This window comes from Gossypium hirsutum, chromosome A04 (assembly GCF_007990345.1).
Source record: "Gossypium hirsutum isolate 1008001.06 chromosome A04, Gossypium_hirsutum_v2.1, whole genome shotgun sequence".
NCBI lineage: Eukaryota > Viridiplantae > Streptophyta > Magnoliopsida > Malvales > Malvaceae > Gossypium > Gossypium hirsutum.
The window spans coordinates 62,241,980-62,263,296 of NC_053427.1; the positions used below are offsets into that span (position 1 = coordinate 62,241,980).

The following is a 21,317-nucleotide window of genomic DNA, read 5'->3' on the forward strand; positions in this document are numbered from 1 at the left end:
TGATAAAATAATAATGGGAGATAATAATAATAGTAATCAAAGTTTTTGGCCTTGATAAAAATATTATATTATAACTATGAAAATTTTGATTCAATTTTAAGTAATTTCATTTCCCACCCTCAATTATCAAAATAAAAAAATATGAATCGCAATTTAATTAATTTAATTAAATTTGGGAATGGACGAGGAACAAGGGTGTATCGGTGGTTTTGGAGTGAAGTAGTGGCGAAGGAGTTGGGGGTTTATGGGGATGGATAATGGTGGATATGGATTGAAAAATTATAGCCTCCCCCTAACTACTCTTCCCTTCTTTACCCTGTACCTGTACCTGTACCATATATAGTTTACGTGTCTATTTCATGCGCCTTTTATTTATGTTTATGCCTTGTAAACATTTTTTTTTAAATATTTTGATTTAATAATTAATAATACAATTAAAGTAATTTCATTATGGACAAAGACAGCTTGAATTGTTTTGTTTGAATAAATAATTGTTTTAGTAGAGTTGGCCTGTACATATTCAAAGGAACCAGAAGCTAAGAAGTTGGCTCCTACCTCTTGAGCTTTACTACCTTACATATATGATACATATGCAAATTTCTAGTAACATGGCGTCCACTGCTCAAAACTATATACAAAATTAAACCAATGGAGATCTCACTGGTTTGACTGACCTCTAATTCGATATTTAAATCATGAAGCTCATATATTATTGGGTACATATAAGTCTGAAAGTATTTAGTCCAATGCAAGAAAAACCAAGACCTTAAACCTTATTGGGAACTACATATTCTATTTCTTAACTAATGCATCAGAAGTTGGAAATTGCTGTCGTTGGTTACCAATACATACTCGTATCCAAGACTTTCCGATCTTTGTATAAACTCCTCCATCTCGCTCTTCCCAACTTGAATTCCGACCAACACATTAGCTCCTGTTTCACCCTGTTGGATGAAATAAAATCAGGATTAATGTCTTGTTCTAAAGCACAACCCATTAGAATTGAAAGTTCTCAGCAAAGTTTTTCTTGGATGCTAACCTGACCGCGGTAATGGAACAAACTAATATTCCACCGTGGACTAAATGTGTCTAAGAACTTCATCAAAGCACCAGGCCTCTCCGGGAAAACAAATCGGCATAGAACCTCGTTTTCTACATTCAATCTGCCTCCCATCTGAAAGAGATGATTAAAAGAATTAACAAAGACAGCAAATATACAATCACCACAAAGGAGGGAAATTTTGTTAAAATTAGTAATTACCAAATAATGCAAGTGATCTTTAACCAAATCACTTGCTGTAAGATTGTACGTTCTAAGTTGAGAAGATTCCAGCCTCTGCTTCATTGCTTCAAGGTCAGAAACCATGTGAACGCCGACACTGCAAACACTCATGGCAGATAATATAATGCCCTCACTTCAGTTCACATATTTCAGACTACCAAATCATCTTGATTGGGACTGAATTTCTCATTAGAAAAAAATCAAAGAGATGGAAATGAAAAGACAAGTAACTTATTGAAGAAGGTAATGCAAGAATCTAAAACACTATTTCTCCAATAAGCAGTCCTTTTTGGGTGGGCAACTCTCCCAATACAAATGAATTAGTAATTTCAGAATGATCCTATATCTAGAACCCCTTAATTTATTTTTAGTCTAAAGGCTATGTTATTTGAAAGGAAAGTAAACTCCAATTAAGCCACTAAATAAGGAGAAGACATCAAAACTACAATTTAGTCATTAACCAGAGAAGATACAGATGTGTTGAACTTGTAAAGCGAATCATCCCATCATTCTGGCCACAATCTTATCTATAGGATCAAGGGTTAAGTCAAACCCCATGTAAGACATATTAGCCAGCTTTTTTCCCACATGCACGTAATCTTCTAAAATAGGTAAGTATAGGTGGTACTGTATTTATTCACCGTCTTGCAATTTTGCCTTGTCCTCAAGGCAGAAGGATGGAAACTGATCAGCAAGATTCCCAACTCACCTCCTCTATGAGTGATGAAGCCAAGTAATTCAAGCGTAGGACCTCCTGAGTTCTAAAACCAATGATATGCTATATATATTCTGATTCTACCATCAATTCCCAATCAACATTGATGGGTAGAGGAGCGGGTGTTGTGACTTTGAAATCTTCTCTAGCAGGACGGAGAAGTAACACATGAAAGATAGGATGGACTTTAGATGACGAAGGCAGCTGCAATTCGTGTCACTAGTGTTGTCAAGGGCGCAAGGCGCATTCTAGGCACTAGAGCCCTTAAATTGTCTCAGGCGCAAAAAAGGCGGTAGCCTGAGTAGTGAAATATACACATGTCTGAGTTCTTGCAAGTCTGTGTATATATAATATATAAAGCTTAAGATATATAGTAAACTCTAAAGTCTAATCTAGTTTATCTGCATAACATGCAAATTTTTTATTGGTCAATATGTATGGTTTCTTTATGGTCAATTTTTGTTGTTGAATGGTCAAAAATGAGAAGTATAAAGTTTGATATAATTCCCCTCTTAGTAGTAAAGGTATATCAAATGAAAACAGTAAAAGATAAAACAAAGTTAATCAGGTGTTTTTTATCCTTATTGCCTTACAGAAGAAAAAAAAAAGAAGAAGCTGTAGCCAGAGATTGATAATCAAGGGTTGCAACAGGTTGGTTAGAGCAAGAGATTGATACTTGTTCTGCTAGTAAGCCAAGCAATTTTGAATAAAAATTCACATCCCAATTCAAGTTGTAGCCAGAAAAAATTGGTTGACACCTTTTAAGTGTTTTTAAGTAAACAGCCCATAAGCATATTGTGAGCTTCCACCAAATTTTATCTTTTATAGTGGGAGAATCAAGAATTACTAATCGAGATCTATAGAAGGGGTTGATCAGTCATTTGAAAGTTAGAATCTGCAGATGGGTCTTTAGTGAGTTGTTCCATGATTTGTTTAGCCTCGAAGAGCTTCTTGTAACTTGTGAAATCCATGGGAACTGCTAACTTGTGGAAATCAATGGGAACCATCATTGTTCATTAGTTGAAATTCTATAGTCGAGGAGAAACTTACAAGCTGCAATGATCAACCTTAACAAAAGAATGGGAATTCAAAAGAAAAAATGTGCCGTTTTTGTAAAGCTAGAACCAGCACTAATAATTCTCGATCACAAGTATATTTAATCTAATAAAAAGAAAGACGCCTGCTGAAATAGGCAATTGGATGATCTTGTTGTAAAAGAATTACTCCAACACCAGCTATCGAAGCATCACATTTAACATAAATGGCATTGAGAAATCAGGTAAACATAACACTACTACCATAGTTAATGCTTCTATCAGTTGGTTGGAGGCAACTTCTTTAGTAGGTGACCAGTGAAACAGTCTTTTTTTGTGAATCCAATAAAAAGGATGATCAATGATGCCATGGTTTTGCACAAATCATGCGTAGTAATCCGAAAGTCCCTAGAATTCTAAGTCCTTCTATATTTTGTGGGGTTGATCGTTGCAATACTACTCGGTTTTTTTCATGGATCAACAACCACGCCTTTCTAGGATACCACATGGCCTAAAAAACCAATTTGTATCTACCCAAATAAACACTTCTTTTGAATTGGCAAAGAATGAGTTGATGGAAAGCAACTGCAAGGTAACATAGATGTGATCTTGGTGTTGCTGACTACTAGAACTATAAATCAAAATATCATAAGGAAAAAAACTTGAAGAGGTATGGTAGAAACAAATCATTCATGGTAGCTCGGAAAGTGGCATTGGAGCGGCCAAAAAGCATATCCACAAATTCATAATGTCTTAAATGAGAGCAAAAAGTTATTTTGTAAATGTATGAAGGGTGAATGCGAATTTAGTGATATGGTCTTAGATTTGGGGTGTGACATTTGTCAAGGTGGGATGCAGATTCTAGGAATGTGAGTTTGATAGAATTGAGTGAAAAAATTTCAAGTTAATCGAGTTTGCGAGTCTTATTTTATTATCCTAACTCAATTTGAATTTTTATCGAATCGATTCGAATGAAATAAAATTCGAGTCAAGTCGAATCTAATCAAGTGAAATTGTTCGAGTTAAATTAAAAAAATTAAACATGTCAAATAAAAATATTGTTACAATATAACTAATTTCATATTAGAGCACATAAATTTGAAATCATATATATTTGAAAAAAAATTCAAAGCAAAATAAAAAAAAAATTTACTTGAGTATCATAAATTTGAATCATTAATTAGGTCCCAAAATTATTATTTAAAAAAATTTAAAATCTTAACTTTTTTTATATTTTTTATAATTATTTGAAAAATATAAATTTTGAATTTTTGAAAATTATTTTAAATTCTTTTTGTAACTTTTGGTGAGAGACTAATTTGTTTATTTTCGAAGTTGACAGGAACCAAAAGGGTATTTACACCAATTTATTATTCAAATTGTGAAATTCAAGTAGAATAATTCAAATAACTTGATTCAATTAACTCAAAATTTAAATTTTTTTTCGATTTTTCGAATTGAATCGAAATTTACTCACCCAGCAGATTCGATGAAAACTGGTGCAAAGTCTTGAAGAAGAGATTGAATAGGAGATGAAGATTCAAAGGTATTATCTAGCATCTTAGAAATTCTATTAGAAAGGGATGTTATTTGATTGGTTGGTTGAAACTCCTTGCAACTAATATGGCTTGCCATCAAGAAAATCATGAACATTTCATTCCTATTTGCCTGAACTGAGTTCAAAGATGCTAACCATTAAATCCCCAAAACCAAATTCGTGTCACCAATAAAGATTGCTAGAAGTCTTGTGTGATAGGCTTGGCAATTGCACAAAAAGATCTTTGCAAATTCAATTGCACAACTAATGATTTCACCATATCAATTTATACACTAAAAAGAAGGATTTGTTTGATTATGAAAACAATAGAAGAGACGAATAGAAAATTGTTGGATTTCATCTCTATGGTGAGCCTATATATACACGTTTACATAGTCTAAAAGTAGGAAAAAAGTAAAACAAGTCAAATGAAATCCTATACTAGAATTAGGTGTAATATCATATACATAATCTCTGCTTAAGAATTTGTAACACTTCCACTTAATCTAAAGCGTAAATGTTGATCATGTCCAGCTTGTTACATAGGTAGCCAACTCGATTACCATTCAATACCTTTGTGAACAAATCAACAAGTTGTTCTCTTGACTTCACATAGCCAGTGAACAAGTGATAGTTGACCTTGATGCTTTGATTCGTTCATGATAGATTGATTTCGAGGCAATATGAAGAGCAACTTAATTATGGCACCAAAATTTTGCTAGTGGTGTATGCTCCAATCCAATTCAATTAACAGATGTTAAAAGTTTGATTCTTTCATGATAGTTTCATTTCGAGGCAATATGAACAGAAACTTAATTATGGTACCAAAGTTTTGCTAGTGATGTATGCTTCAATCCAATTTCAATTAACAGATGTTATATCCACATGTCTTCACACGTAAATTGTGTCATAGCCTTATCTCTGGTTTCAACCTCAATAGAAATACAGCATTCTACTTCTTACTCATTCATGATACAGTAGTAGACCTTTTATCAATCATAGATTCAACAAAATCAACATCTGCAAAAATAACCTTGCCCAATGCTTGATTATGTGGACATAAATTGTCTCAACATTACTTACGACAAATGCAACATCTGAACAAGTTACAATGAGGAAGTTTAATTTCTTAACTACCACCTTATATCTCTTAAGATCATTATCATCTTTTGTAAAATGCACATTAGGTATCGTTGGAGTACTGCAAGGTTTTGCAGCCAACTTTCAGGTATCTGTAAGTACATCAAGAACGTACTTCTCTAAAATAGAAAAATTCCCTTTGGTCCTTGTGACTTCTACCCCCAATAAATACTTCAACTACCTCAAATCTTTCATGTAAAAATCGATATAGAAGAAAGATTTGATAGGAGAGATTCTTGCTACATCATCTCCTATAATGACGATGTTATCAACATACACCACAAGAAGAATAATGCCAAGTATTGGTTGTCTATAGAAGGCTAAGTAGTCACATTTGCTTTTTTCGAGCCAAAACTTTTGAACTACTTCGCTAAATTTGCCAAATCAAGGCCGAAGATTGACACAAAATACTGTGATGACCCACCTACAAAGCCTTCAAAAACTAATTATCCCAATGCCACTCAAATAGAGATGAAATTATAATTACCCAACAAATTGAACCAAACAGCAAGAAAATGGGCTCTAAGCAGTGTGCAAACAGTAATGAAAAAAAAAACCCCAAAAACACCAAAACTCTTTTAGCGTCACCTCCAATCAAACACCCAACCACTAGGCTTGATTCAGGACAGTGAGTCAATATCTACGCAAAAAACTGATGAACATGTGATGTCCCATGCGTCGGCATGTGAAGGAGGCTCGTGAAGCTTTCGCAGACACATGAGAATCATGCAGTCTTCAAGTCGACAAATATTCCAAATAGTCTAAAAGAGGAAGGAAATTTAAAGGAATCAAACCAAATTCTATCCTAGAATTAAGCCTAATATCATGTACATAATCATTGCCTAAAAGTCTATATAACATATTAGAATTGCAAGTTCTTCAACTATAGCATTAGAGATAAATTTTTGGGTTGAGCCAGTGTCCACCAATATGATAACTTCACAAAGTCCAATTTTCCTCGAAGCTTCAACGTAGCAATTGAAGAATTGCCCAAAATGGTAAGCAAGGAAATCTCAACCATGTCAACTGTGGCTGTCACACCTCGACATCTAGTATCTCATCAAAGTTTTCTTGGTCTTTTACAATCTCCATGAGAGAAAAACTTCTGGGTGTGCATCAATGTCTTGGTGCAATTTTCTCGTTAGACCAAGAACAAAGACACTTGTTCAATCAATTTTGTTGTTTAGATCCAAAAGATTGTGCTTGCAAGGATTCAGCCGTAGCATGCATAATCTGAAAATTACCTCTTAATTAGCAAGAACAACCGAGAGAGAAGTGTTATCCCAAGGTTGTAAAGCTTGCGTAAATGAGTTTTCAAGCTTTAGGTTGGTACAGCTGGATATGGTCCAATCAAGCCTTTTGTTGCTACAATTTGGGATTAGCTTGGCCACAAATAGAATGGCCAAATTGATGTCTTTGTAGACATTTTTCAGCTACTGAATCCTAACATCAACCTTTAGCACCTCTTTAGGCTATTCAAAAGCACGCCTAAAAGGCAATGATCGACCTAATTTTGTGACTAGCAAAGATCTTTTGGAGAATTATTATCTATATTCTCAAAGAGATCTTATTTGTTATATACTACAAAGATGTTCATCAAGATTTTAGAACTTTGACCGACCATAGTTTTCTTGCAATGCCATCAAAAGCTCCTTCTATTATAGTAAAGTTTGCTCCTAGTTGATCCAAGAAAATAAGTCGAGGACATCACCTTTGAGATATATAAAGGCAATGCCAACTTTAGTTCCTCCAATCACTATCATCAGTCATTGTCTTTCTATTATTTGGAAGAGGGATCCCATTGGCTCAAGCATTTAATACTACTAATTCTACTGCTAACAAGTTTAGGACGTCTAATTTAAAAGCGATGGCACTTAATTGTTGGGCAATGGAATCAAAATTTGAATTGGTTGGTGGATTAGTGTTTGAGTTGGATGGATCATTTTGGAGATCAGATAATCCAGTGTTAACCATGATGGTCATTTTGCTTTGATACCAAAATGATAAGGATTGAATTTCTCAATAGAGATAATCAACAAAGAGATAGAAAAGAAAAGCTATAACGACCCGAAAGTTAGTGGTATTAGAAAATGTGGCTTCAAAACCCTGTTTTTGTAAATCAGAATCGTAAATATTATTATTAAATTTCTTACAGAGTACTAATAGAAGTGAATTAATTTTCGGTCAATAAAATTCATGGAATTAATGCTTAATTTTCGTGTAGGAACTAAATCGTAAAAGTGTTAAAATTTCAATTGTTATTAACTATTATTGTGGAACATGACTAAGGGACTTTTGAAACAATTAGACCAATGAATCATTAGTAGTGGACGTAATGAAGCATTAAAAATAAATATATTGGATAATATAATAATAAATTAAATTAAATAAAACACATTTACATTAATGGAGAGTAAGAGAAAAACAACTTCGCTATTCACTTTCCAAAAATTCAAAGCTTAAGAGAATGGAAGAAGACGCACGACTAAGTTTTTCAAGGTTTCAAACTCTGTTTTGGTTAGTATAATTTAGTCTTTTCCTTGTAAATATTATGTTTTCGAAATCCCAATAATCCAAGCTAGCTGACACATGTCATAATTTTCAATACTGTTAAAGATTGTGAATGTTACCATTGTTAGATAGTTTAAAATTTTGGTGATATTTTAATAGATTTTAAGTTTAATATAGAAAAATGACTAAATTGTAAAGTTAACTGATGATGTGTAATAGGGACTAAAATACATAACTTGAAATGTAATTGAGAAATAGGAAGCCCTATAGGGACTCTAGTGAATTCGACATTAGATTTGGGGGTTAAATGTGAAAATTATGTTAGTCTCGATTTAGGAAACTAAATCGAATAAAATGCAAAAATTACATAAATTAGCAATTGAATGTGAAAATGATATGTATTTATGTTAATTCGTAACTAACGTCGACTTGGAATCCTCAAAACGGAAAGAAAAAAATAAAGTCATCGACAAATAGCTTGAAGTTTACGGTTTGTATTTCTATAACCCGAACTTTCTTAATTACTGCATTTATGAATTGCATTGCATGGTAATAACACAAGGTAAGATAGAAATGATAGAACAAGTTGAATTAAATCGATCGATTTAATTTATTGATCGGGACTAAATTGAATAAATTCGAAAATCTGGTATATTGTTATAATTGTACAATTGAAGTTTATTTGTGATGAGTTGTGCTAAAACATATGTGATTTGATGATTGGTTGATAAAATTATGTTGTGAAATTGAGAAATTCATTATTATAAATTGAAACAAGGATGATTAGTGGATATCAAATTATAGATTCAAAAATGTAAAATTTGATTGTATAACGAGTTATATATTGTGACATGTAAGTAGTCATATTAATTTGCATTTTAACTCGCTTTTGTTGATTCATGCATTACTTGATTTATATTATGATTTAAAATTCTAATATAAAAACATCATTGAGTTATACTCGACGTACAATTTTATTTTCCGTGCGTAGATTAGGTATATTCTGGCGTATGATGTGATCATTTTGGGTCTTGACATGTACCTAAGAAGTCTTTTGGTTATTATGACCATTTTGCATATTGTTGGCATTTTGGTACATATGATGATAATAGATATGTTGTTGATGTCTTGATATGTTGCTTGAGTTATATGCCTAATGTTCTAATGGTTGAGAAAATATCATGTTATGTGATGTGTTTTGGTTAATGCTTGGAAATAGTATGATGGATGGTATGCTTAGGTTATGCCTTAGAGATGATTTGGTAAGTTTGATATTTATACCTATGCTCTGCTTGAAAAGGTTTGCTATTACAAGTACTTAGGTTATAAGGGTAATATGAAAGCAAATGTGAAATGGTTGAATGCATACATGTTTGGCTAGTTTTGAATTGTTAGTTGAGGTGTCAATTATAGCATATTGATTAGGCACTTAAGTTGGTTGATTTAATTGATGTTTTTGTCATGAATTTGGTGTTTTTGAACTGGTAGAAGTATGGTAAATTTGGTTGCTTGTGTCATGAGTAAAGTAGGGATTTTAAGCTTGCATTAAAGGTATTTTCATATATACACGGCCTAAGACATGGTTGTGTGCCATACACGGGCTTATGGCATGACAGTGTGGTCTATAAATTTTTAAGTGATTTTGGTGCACATGGCCACAATTTATTATACGGTCCAATGACACGACGTGTGACCCATCTCACACGGGTTAGCTCTTGCACACAGTTAGGGAACACGACTGTGTGTCCCCTGTTTGCAAAATTTTCCCACCTTTTTTATTTAATTTTAAAATGATCACTATAGCTGTCTACTTAGTTTTAATCTTCCATAAGCTCGATATTAACTGGAAATTGATTGATATAAATGATATACTCGTTCGTATGAGATAAACTGATACCTTTTTGAGATTTTTGATCTATAAATTGTTTGTAAATGTTTGATACTTTTTATAGCACCTTATTGCTTGGGTCCAACAACCATACTGGGTAAAGGGTGTTACAAAAGTTAAGTAATTTATTGAAAAAGAAAATGAGATAGAAAAGATTTGCTTTAAGCAGTTTGTATAGAGTGGACGGCTATCCGAATACATATTAACTAGTAATTTCAGGATGGTCCTAAGTCTAGAACCCCTTGGAGTATTTAGAGTTTAACAACCTAAACTAAGGGATTATGTTATTTGCAAGGAAAGAAAACTACGGTTAAGCCACTAAATGAGAAGATACTAAAACTACAATTAAGCCAATAACTAAGGATAAGATGAGATATGTGTTGCCCTAGTAGAGTGAATCATCCCATTATGTAGACTACAATCTCCTCTACGGGATCAAAGATTAAGTCAAACTCCATGTAAGACATACAAACCTGCTTTTTCCTAGATGCATGTGATCTTCTAAAATAGGAAAGTATAGATGGCAACGTATCACATCCCTTCAACTATTAAAATGCAAAAGAACATCAAAAGAAAAATAACATACAAATGCATGATCTTCTTTTATCTTGTCATCAAAAAATGCTAACTAACCTGTACAAAACGACAGCCGCTTTATCAGAACTACATCTATATTTGAACTCGGTGATATTTCATTGGTCCTACCTGTCAATCCCAATAGTTAATGGGTTATCAGATACTGTTATTTAGTAACACAAATGAAGAAAGTGGAAATTTTATAGGTAAGTTAAAAGACATTAACTTGCAAGGAAATACCAGTTCACAAAATTGTTTAAAGCTTCCAGGCTTCTCAGCCAAAATGGTTGCAAGAACTGCCTCTTGTTTTCTACCCACATTAGCCAGTTCGGTAACCACTCTAAGCTTATCAAAATTCATGTTTGCGCCACTAGTTATAGCCACAATGTTCTTTCCTTTCAAACCATAATATTTGCAATATGCTTCAGCTCCTGCAAGAGCTAAGGCACCTGCTGGTTCTAGAATGCTCCTCTTCTCTTCAAACATGTCCTGCAACACAAGCATTATAGCAGTCAATCCTAACCATTCAAACAATCTGTGTGATAATTAATTGAGTACATCAGTCATCCAACGAAAACCAATCATATTAGTCATAACGAACAAAGAAAAGAGAAACAAGGAGAGAAAAGCATCATAAGAAGGGTTTCTAACATCTAGAAGATTGCGAATAAATAATTTAGAGAAAAAATTGTATCCCAAAAAGGAAAATAGCTCACCAGAAAACTGCATCTAAAATTGAATAATTTCACGTTAAACATGCAAATTACGAGGAAACTAACCAGAACCAAGTTACCTTTATATGAAGAACCAAAGGCAAATCCTAATTCCTAAAATACAACATCTAGAATCTGAATAAAACCAACGGTACACCACATTTAAACTTAAAGCCTGACACTTCATTTCAAATTAAGATTTTATGAAATGATATGTCAACAATTCAGTGGGTGGGGCCAAGCATAGAAAAAGGTCAATGGAAAACATTGAATCTAATTGATAATTTTCATAACATCTCTGTAGCTTAACCTTGGATTAATAAATAATTTTCCATCCTTATCCATTTTCAAGTATAAGCAAAATAAATTTTGAGAAACTGAAGATGTAAAAATTGATTATCGTTTTGTATTTTAACAATTGGGATGAAAAAATATATATTTATCAGCCAAAGCAAATCAATGCAAATTTAGGAACATGAAAATCATACCTTTATAGAGGCGCAAATAGCATCACGGCTTACAAGAACAACACCATCGACCAATTCTCTACATAGACAGAAGGTTTCTACACCAACTTCCTTAACAGCTACTCCATCAGCAAATCCTCCAACCTTGTCCAACATCACTCTTTCACCATGATGCAATGACAATGCCATTGCATTTGCATCAGAAGGCTCCACTCCAATAACCTTCACCTGAATATTAAGACACCAGCAAGTAATGTGGATGAATTATGTCATGCAACAACGTACAAGCTCAGTCATATAATTTCAAACAAAAATAAATAGAGAGAGAGAGAGAGAAAACAAAACCGCAAATTGCCTAAAACATTTCGTTTCTAAATCATTTCATGAAAAACACACTAATTGAAGCAATCTACAAGATAACAAATTTTCACTTCTAAAAGGGGGGGGGGAATAACCCTAAAAGTGAATTTCCAACAGTAGAACATAAGTTTCAATCAAGGATGTAACAGGTGTGCTGGATGCAGGCCTCTTGTAAGATCATAAATGAAAAGAAAAAAACACGTTAGAGCTGAAAATAGATAAGAAAACCTTGGAGTTTCATCTAGTGTATTAAGAGATTCTCAATGTACCATGATCATGAGTTCAACATATCAAGAATTTAAGTCCACTCTAGTTTTTTCTACAAATGCATATAATCATATTGGTAGTCCTATAGTTATCTGAGTTTGAACAAGACAAAGTTCTGAATATAATTAATTAATCAAAGGCGCTATGTATCAAATTAAAATTAGGCAATGCAAAAAGTATAAAGTAGCGTTAGAAAAGCTTGCTCACCTATTAATTTCTAAAGACTGGAAAATGAGGCATGCTTCTAAGTCTTAAACTATTCTAATTCATCTATGTCTGTAAGGTGAAATTGTCATCAATACGTAACAGTCAATTGAAAACTTTCCTAAGTCAGCTTCCATGAAGATCTTAAGCATCTGACCAGGGACGCCTATTATGATATGTCAACATAATTGCCAAGGTCAGATCAAGTTATCTAGCAATTAGCAACAAAATAAATTCCCACCTTTAACAAAAACCAAATGAAATTTCAAGTCTTGAAATATATATGATGATTCAAGGCTCGAGAGTAATAAAAAAGGAAGGAAACTGAATATATGAAGTGGCAAGCGCTTATCATCTACAAAGAATGAAAGAACTCCAAGCTCCCACGCAACATTATGCAATAGTAATGTTTAAAATAAGAAACCAAATACCTCTGGGGAAACCCTCTTTACATAAGCAGCAATGCCAGCTATGAGCCCACCACCACCAACAGGAACAAAGATTGCATGCAATGGGCCTTGCATTTGGCGCACAATCTCCATTCCAACAGTACCTTGTCCCATGATAACGTCTGGATGATCAAAAGGGGGTATAAAGGTACGACTTCCCTCTTTAGCCCGCTTTTTAGCATATGCTTGTGCCTCATCATAAGAATCTCCAACGAGAACAACAGTTGCAGCCAACCTCTCAACAGATTGCCACTGCAAAAAAAGAAACCCACCATTCAAATTAAAAAATCCTACAGACGGCACAATTGATACGAGAAATTTCACAAAGAAATACCTTAATTTCAGGAGTTGTGACAGGCATAGCGATAACAGCATTGCAACCAAGCTTCTTGGCAGCCAATGCAACCCCTTGGGCATGATTGCCTGCTGATGAGCAAATAACCCCTTTTTCTAACTGCTCCTTCGTAAGCTTAGCCATCATATTATAAGCTCCACGAAGCTTAAAAGAGAATACCTGAAAATATCGAACATCAAACAAGTAAGCACTTTATCATAATATGGAAAATAAGGAACTGCAAAAAAACAAGTCAGGTACTCAGATCTCTATTTCAAATACGATGAACTAGAAAGTAAAGTGTTTCCATTTTGGCAAGTTATTAACATACTCCACTCCACGATAGAACTAAAATTCAACTAACAAAATGTGAATGCTTACTCATAACACTAAGTATCTGAGGGCACATAAATTAAAAAACAGAAAGCGCTAATCCAAGATGAAATAAAGACTCCGCTAAGGTTTAAATAAGTAAAAGCAAAATCATAGAATATAAGATGTCCCAATCTCCCGACACCACCACCATTAATCATAGAAACAAATATCATTATAAATGAAAAACCAAAAGCCATAAAGACAAGGAAGTCTATCACATTTCAATAAATGTAATGCAGAACAAAAAACTACAACTTCAAAAAGAGTGCAAAATTTAAAAGAAAAAGGAACGTTGGAATCATTAAATAATGCACAAAAAGGTTCCATTTTTTAAAAACGGAAAGTTTTCTTACCGGCTGCAAATCTTCTCTCTTGAGCCAAACTTGATTACCCAATCGTTCAGACAACTTAGTCGCCAATTGTAACGGCGACTCTATCGCCACATCATAAACTTTGGACGACAATATATTCGTTAAGCATTCCATCGCATTCTTCACGTCGCCGTTTCCTTCGTCCACTGAACGTTCTGGAATCGCACCTAAGTACCCTGAGGGATATTGCAGGGAATTGGCAGACACCCTCGGCCGCTCGGAAGGCGCCACCACGAAACCTTGCGACGGAGACGAAGCGACAGTGTCTTCGCTAGAAGTAAGGGTCGGGGAAGAGACCTCAGTCGTCGGTTTTGACACAGAGACTCTGATCCGATGGGCGATACATTTCTTTGTAAAGTGTGGCCCAATGAATGATGTACGTAGCACGGTCTCTGTGCGGTGGAGTAGCGTCGGTTGAGGTGGCGCGAGGCGGAGACCCTCCATCAGTTCCTTTTTCTTCTTCCTTTTTCTTTTATGTAATAAAACCGTGATGTGCTTGTGAGGCGTTGAGGCGGCTTTGCCCTTTGGAGGGATTTTGTACCTTTTATAGGCCGAAAGAAGAAAATTGGAGTGGGGTACTCTCTTCCGTTTTGGCGCAATTTTAGAGTTGAAGAAACGGAGCCTGTAAATTAACGCCACGTAGTCTCGGTGACGAAAGGCTGTCACTTTATGGGACGAGGTTTCGCTTCACTGCGGGTGACCTCTAAATGAAACATCAAACCAGAGACGGGCTACGTGGAAACAAATATGGAGTTAGCTTCATCTTATTTTAGGTAAGCTTTAAACTTTTTTTTATTAGGTCAGCTTTGAAGTAATTTGCTGTTGGAATTTGTTTTTATTTTAACAAAAAAATTAAAATTAACCAACACAATTCTATTAATTTTATTTTAGATCATGTGATCCGTTTGAATATATATAATAAGTTTGCATATTTGTGTGACTCATAGAGGTATGCATGGGTCAAGTTATCCGGCCAAGTTCGAAGGGCCGCTCGAAAAATAGGAGGGTTCGGATAAAAATATAAGCCCGAAATATGGTTTGAGCAAAAAAATGAGACCCGTTTAGAAATAGGACCGGGCTTTGGGTAAAACTTTTTTTGCCCGGCCCGACCTGGCCCGAATTATATACTAAATATATATATTATTTTTAATATTATTTACATTTTATTTTCAATTTTAATATAACCACTTTTTATTATATTTTCAATTTATGTATTGTTTTTAAAATTATTTTAGTCTCACTTTTTATTTGTTTATTATTTTAATATTTGTTTTTATATTTTTAAATGTATTTGATTTATTATATTTTAATTTTTTTATATAATGAAATAAGGTAAAAAAATTAATATGGGTCGGGCCGGACCGGGCCAGGCTCAGACTTAACAATTTTATTTCAAGTCGGGCTTGGACAAATTTTTAGGCTCATATTTCGAGTCAGGCCAAGCCCAGACCTAAAAAATGGGCCTAAAATTTTGTCTGGGCCCGGCCTATGCACACCTTTAGTGACGCATAAATTAACTGTATTTATTAATATAATTATTTTTAAAAAGAAATAAAATTTTAATCTTAAAAAAATTAATAATACAGATGATTAGTATATAAAATATATGTTTTATTACGAAGATTGAAAATATTAAATTCAAATAATTATAATAAATAAAGATGTCAATTGTTAAAATAAATAAAAAAAATTTGGAATGTTTTATTATAAAATTTTATACTAATAAATAAATTAATTTATGAAAAAATAATTGATAGTAACAAAAAGATTTTTATTATAAAAATAATAAAAATAAGATTAATTTTAAAAAAAGACTTATAAATGGTAATATATGAATAATAATTAAGTTATATTTAAAGTAAATTATCTAATATAATTTAAAAAAAAAACAATGAGTAAAAGCGTAATTTATCCAAAGTGAAACTAAATTATAATTTAAGCTATTTAATTTAAAAATAAATTATAAAAATATTAAATATATAAATATTCTTACAATAAAATTTATTCTTTTAATTTTTTAATTTTTATTTTTTCCATTTGAATTGGTATTTAATAATTCATGACACGAACTTAGTTAAATATTCTAAGTTAGTAAAAATGGTATAAATAATTAAAAATTCAATTTATTCATATTTTTAAGTTGGTGCCTACCATTTTATGAACCATTTTAAGTTGGTGATCATATTTTGAACAATAAATAAATTAATAAAGTTAATCTTGTTGGAAAAATCCGGTTTGAGAACGGTTTTTTTGCACAGTAGAAATTTAAAATTTTGAAAATCGATTTGGTTTGTGATATTTATAGCAATACCTTAGACCGAAATCGTACATATGTTTCTAGATAAGCGAATCCTTGATGTTTTTTGGCTTTCAACCAAACGATTTTCTCCGCTATTCTCATTGATCTGTTGTAATTTAATATGGCAAATTAGGCTTTCCTCATATACTTTTTTCAAGTACAATAGTGTCATTTACGTAGTTTTTGTTAGTTTTTAGGTTTTTTTATTTAATAAGTGAAATTATCTCTTTTTTACTTATTTTGAGACTCAATTGTGTCATTTGGTGCCCTAAACTTCATTTGAGTGTTGTAGGTTTAGGGTCGAAGGTCCAAAATCACGCAAAAACTTCACCAAGCAAGGGTATCACGATGTCAGGGCTTTGGAATAGCGATACCTTCACCAATCCTGGGACCAAGACATTTGTAACACCCCTTACCTAGTCCAGTCATCGAACCTGAGTAATGAGGTGCTACGAACAAATAAAAAACACTTACAAGAAAATTATAATTTAAAATATTAATTAATTATCGAGCATCAACCATTTATCGAGCTTACAAAAGGTTAAAACTAGTAGGCAATTAATAGGGATTAAATTGAAACAAATTTAAAAAGGAAGGAAAAATCTGCATATAGGGGCCACACAGCCGTGTTGCGATGCACGAAAACTTAGCCCATGTGTGAAAAACCATATGGCCGTGTCACTAAAATTGTGTACAAGAGTCAAACCCGTGTAAGATAGGCCACATGGTCATGTGCATGGGTCACACAGCCTTGTGGATGGGTCACACGGCCTTGTGGATAGGTCACACGGCCGTGTGTCCAAACCGTGTAACTTTTTGTGGTTGTGTGCAACAAAAAACAACCAAAACTCACAAGCCACACGGCCGTGTACTAGGTCGTGTGTACATGGAAATGCCTTACATAGCAAGCTTAAAATTCCTACTTCACTTATGATATAAGCAACCAATTATATCATACTTCAACCAATTCAAAAAAAAAAACACCACCAAATTCATGCTAAAAACATCATTTAAATCAATTAACCTAGTGCCTAATAAATATGCCCTATATGGCACCTTCATCAACAATTCAAAACTAGCCTAACATCTAAGCACACAACCATTCAACCAATTTGCATTTGATTTATATAAGCTTTATAACCTAAATACTAGTACTGCCACATCTTTTCAAGCAAACCATAAGTATAAGCTTGAAACTTACCAATTCCTTGCCAAGGCATAATCTAATCATACTATCTATCAAACCAAACCCAAGCATCAACCAAGACACAATCACTAGCATGTTACTTTCTCATCTATGAAAACATTATGCATAAAACCTATAACAGCCCGATTTTGGGCCTAGTCAGAACAGTGGTTTCGAAACCACTCACCCGAGGTAGGAGAAAATATTTTTGATATTATTTTATGTGTTATAACATGATTATATGAGTGCATGAAAATTTTGATGAATTTATTTTAGCAATTGCATGCTTAATTGCGAAAAAGGACTAAATTGCATAAAGTAAAAAAGTCCCATTTTGATAGCTAAGGGTGTTAATTTTCCATGAATCATAATGTGGAGGTCTTTAAAGGACAATTAGTCCAATTTTAGAAGAATGGCCGGCCATAGGGGCCAAGTTGGTCAAAAAGTCAAAAGTCTAGGTGGTTTGGTGACTTAATTGAATAGAATAAAACAAAATGACTTCATCTTTTCATTCTCTTCTCCTACCACCGAAATTTTTATCCATTAGAGGGGTTTTTAAGATTTAAAATTTTAGCAACTTTAAACCTTTGCAAGTAAGTGATCTTGATGACTTTTCTTAAATATTTTTATACTTTTGAGACCCTTGTAGCATGAGCTTTCTAATGGAGGAACTATTTTGTAAAATGGTTGAAAGTCTAGGGTTTTTCCATGAGAGTATTTAGGTTGTTTGTTGAATTTTTATGGAAGAAAAATGAGTCTTGTATAGGTAATAAACAACTTTTATGAAGAAGTTTTCATGAAAACCATAACTAAGGACCATTTTGCATAAGTTGTAAAATAGGTGATAAATGTATGAAATAATGAAAATTGTGGACTGCTTCTAGTATAAAAAGTATTTTTTTCTAGGCTTGATTAGTGAGAAAATGTGATAAAAATCGAATTTTGAGCCTAGGGGTAAAATGGTCATTTTGTGAAAACCTAGGGGCAAAGTGGTCATTTTGCCCAATTATAAATTTTTGAGTATCTAGATTGATATACTGATGAAATGAATGAATTTTATCAATATAGATCAAGAGAAGCTTGATTCGGGTCTTGATCGGGGTAAGAACAAAGTTTACGAGGATTAAGCTCGTTCCTATCATTTTGTACCGAGGTAAGTACATATGTAAATAACGTGTCCTTGTAGCTTACTTTTAAATGTTTTATTTTTTTACCATGTATAATAATTTTACTCAATGTCATAAAAGTATAAATAATGCAAGGTAAGAGTAACCTACGTTATGAACAAGTGCGACAACATCAGGTTAGATACGAGATTCCGTTGAACCTCGAAAATAGTGTAGGTTATAAAAAGGTAAGTCATGAGAAATTGAGTGGTCTGAACTCATGAGTTGAGTCTGAGTTCATGAGATAAGTGAAATATGTAATGTAGGTTCGGGTACTGACTGTGTGCATACCCATGAGTAACTCAATGAGCGGGCATTACATGATAGAGCTATAGGGTCCGGGTACTAACTTGGTATAAAGGCCCGTGAGTAGCTCAATTATGCAAGTATTACAAAGTACGAGGTAGCTTTGGCTACTTGTATAGTACTTAGGAGTAAACTATTCGAGTATTCATTGGTATTTCCGAGTGTTCAATGGGTAACTCAATGAATGGATTGACGATACTTCCAGTGAGGTATGTCAATAGAGAGAATGAATTTGAGTTATTTTACAAGAAATTGCAGGTATGTATACTAAACGCCAGAATGAAGACCTTAGTATGTGATGAGATGTAGTAAGTATGCATAGAATAAGTGAAAAGTAAGATAGTGAGATTAAAATGATATATCCTTTGAGTATGATAAACCACTGTTTGATGAATGTGTTTCTAATTACACTTATTTACATATATGTACTTATTAAGCTCCCATGCTTACCCTATTTCCTTTCCATTTTCTTATAGTGCCGTCAAAGTAGTTCAAGGATTGTCGCCTATGTCGGAGAAGCCAGCCACACTATCCTTGAAGCACTTGATATAATTAGTTTTATCATTTTGAGTATGGCATCTATGGGAACTTTTGATTTTATTTTTGTGTCACATTGTTTTGGGGCCAAAGGTGTTGGCTTGTTTTAGCATTTGACTCATTTTGTATAAGGCCATGAAATTGGCTAATATTGTAAGCCAATATATGAAAGCAAGATAGTCTTTTTCAAATGTGAAATTGTTGGCTTGGTTGAACTTATGAAATGTATATAGGTCTTAGCTATGGTTGTTGGTTGATAAATCATATTAAGTTAGATTTTGATATGTTGATTGGTATTAAATTGTGTTTTAGGGTGGCATAGGGCTTTGTAAATAGCCTTATATTGTCCACACGGCTAGCCCTATGGGCATGTTGTCCGGCCGTGTGTCCCCTGCACGTAAAAGTTTCAAGTCAGTATGCATGATAGTAAACACACGGGCAAAGACACGGCCGTGTGTGTCAGCTGTGTGGAGGACATGGCCTATGGCCATGGGCGTATGCCTTGGCTGTGTGCCCATTATTGGATACTGACGTCAGAAACAGAATGCCAAGGTTTTTGGACACGGGCTAGGACACGGGCATGTCATGGCCGTGTGAGGGACACAGACCATAGACACGAGCGTGTGTCAGGCCGTGTGAAAATCCCTGTAGGTTCGAATTTAGAATTTAATTCACACGGGCATAGGATACGGGCATGTCCATTGATGCTTAGGCCGTGTGTGTTACACGGGCCATTAACACGGCCATGTCTTAATGACCGCACGAACGTGTCACCCATCCACATGGGCGTGTGCTCTATTTCAAAGGTTATTTTTCTAAAGTTGGTTAAGGACCCAAGCCGGTCTTGAATGGTTTCCAATGGACGTTTGAGGTATCGTAGGCAAATGTTAAGGACTTTATATAAAGTTTTAAGATTTATCAAGTCTTGATGATTCGAAAAAGTTGGAATGAACGTGTTTAAGTGTGGTAATGCCTCTTGTCCCGTCTTGACATAGGACTCGGGTGTAGGGTGTTACAAAACCATAACAACCTATCAAGTTATCAACAAAATGACCATTACCATCACACTTACATATTTATATATAGTTTTAAAGGCTAACAAGATACAATTGGTCATTATCAGCATAAAACATCCTAGGTACATTCCAAGACCAAAAAGAACAATTCACCAACACTTGAGTTCAGGATTGCCGTTAGATGCTGGATCAACAATCGATTCTTTAAGTACCTAACCTACACACGAAAAACAAATCATACGCTGAGTAAAACTCAGTAGTATTTCTATAATCGAATATTAAATATAATATGATACATACTAATGCTTAAGTTAAATGTAATGAACAATATACACAATTTTCCATGTACTTTCACATTTTCATATCTTTAATTTCTAACCCAAATCAAAACATTAACATGGATCATCACCTTTTCAACTCAAATTCATTGAAAAATCAACAATAATGTATCATTTCATCATAAGATTCATTATATACAATCAAAATTTCACATTCAACTTTATTTTAATTCATTTCACAAGTTGTAATCTCGGTTTCAACTTTCATTTTTCCTATTAACATAACTCAAATGAATATACGGATCC

At 33.7% G+C, this 21,317-nt stretch overlaps 1 pseudogene; it reads right to left on the reverse strand.

Moving 5' to 3' along the window:
* Nucleotides 1–470: 470 nt before the first annotated feature.
* LOC107948127 (threonine dehydratase biosynthetic, chloroplastic-like) lies at nt 471–14,753 on the reverse strand (annotated as a pseudogene).
* Nucleotides 14,754–21,317: the final 6,564 nt, after the last annotated feature.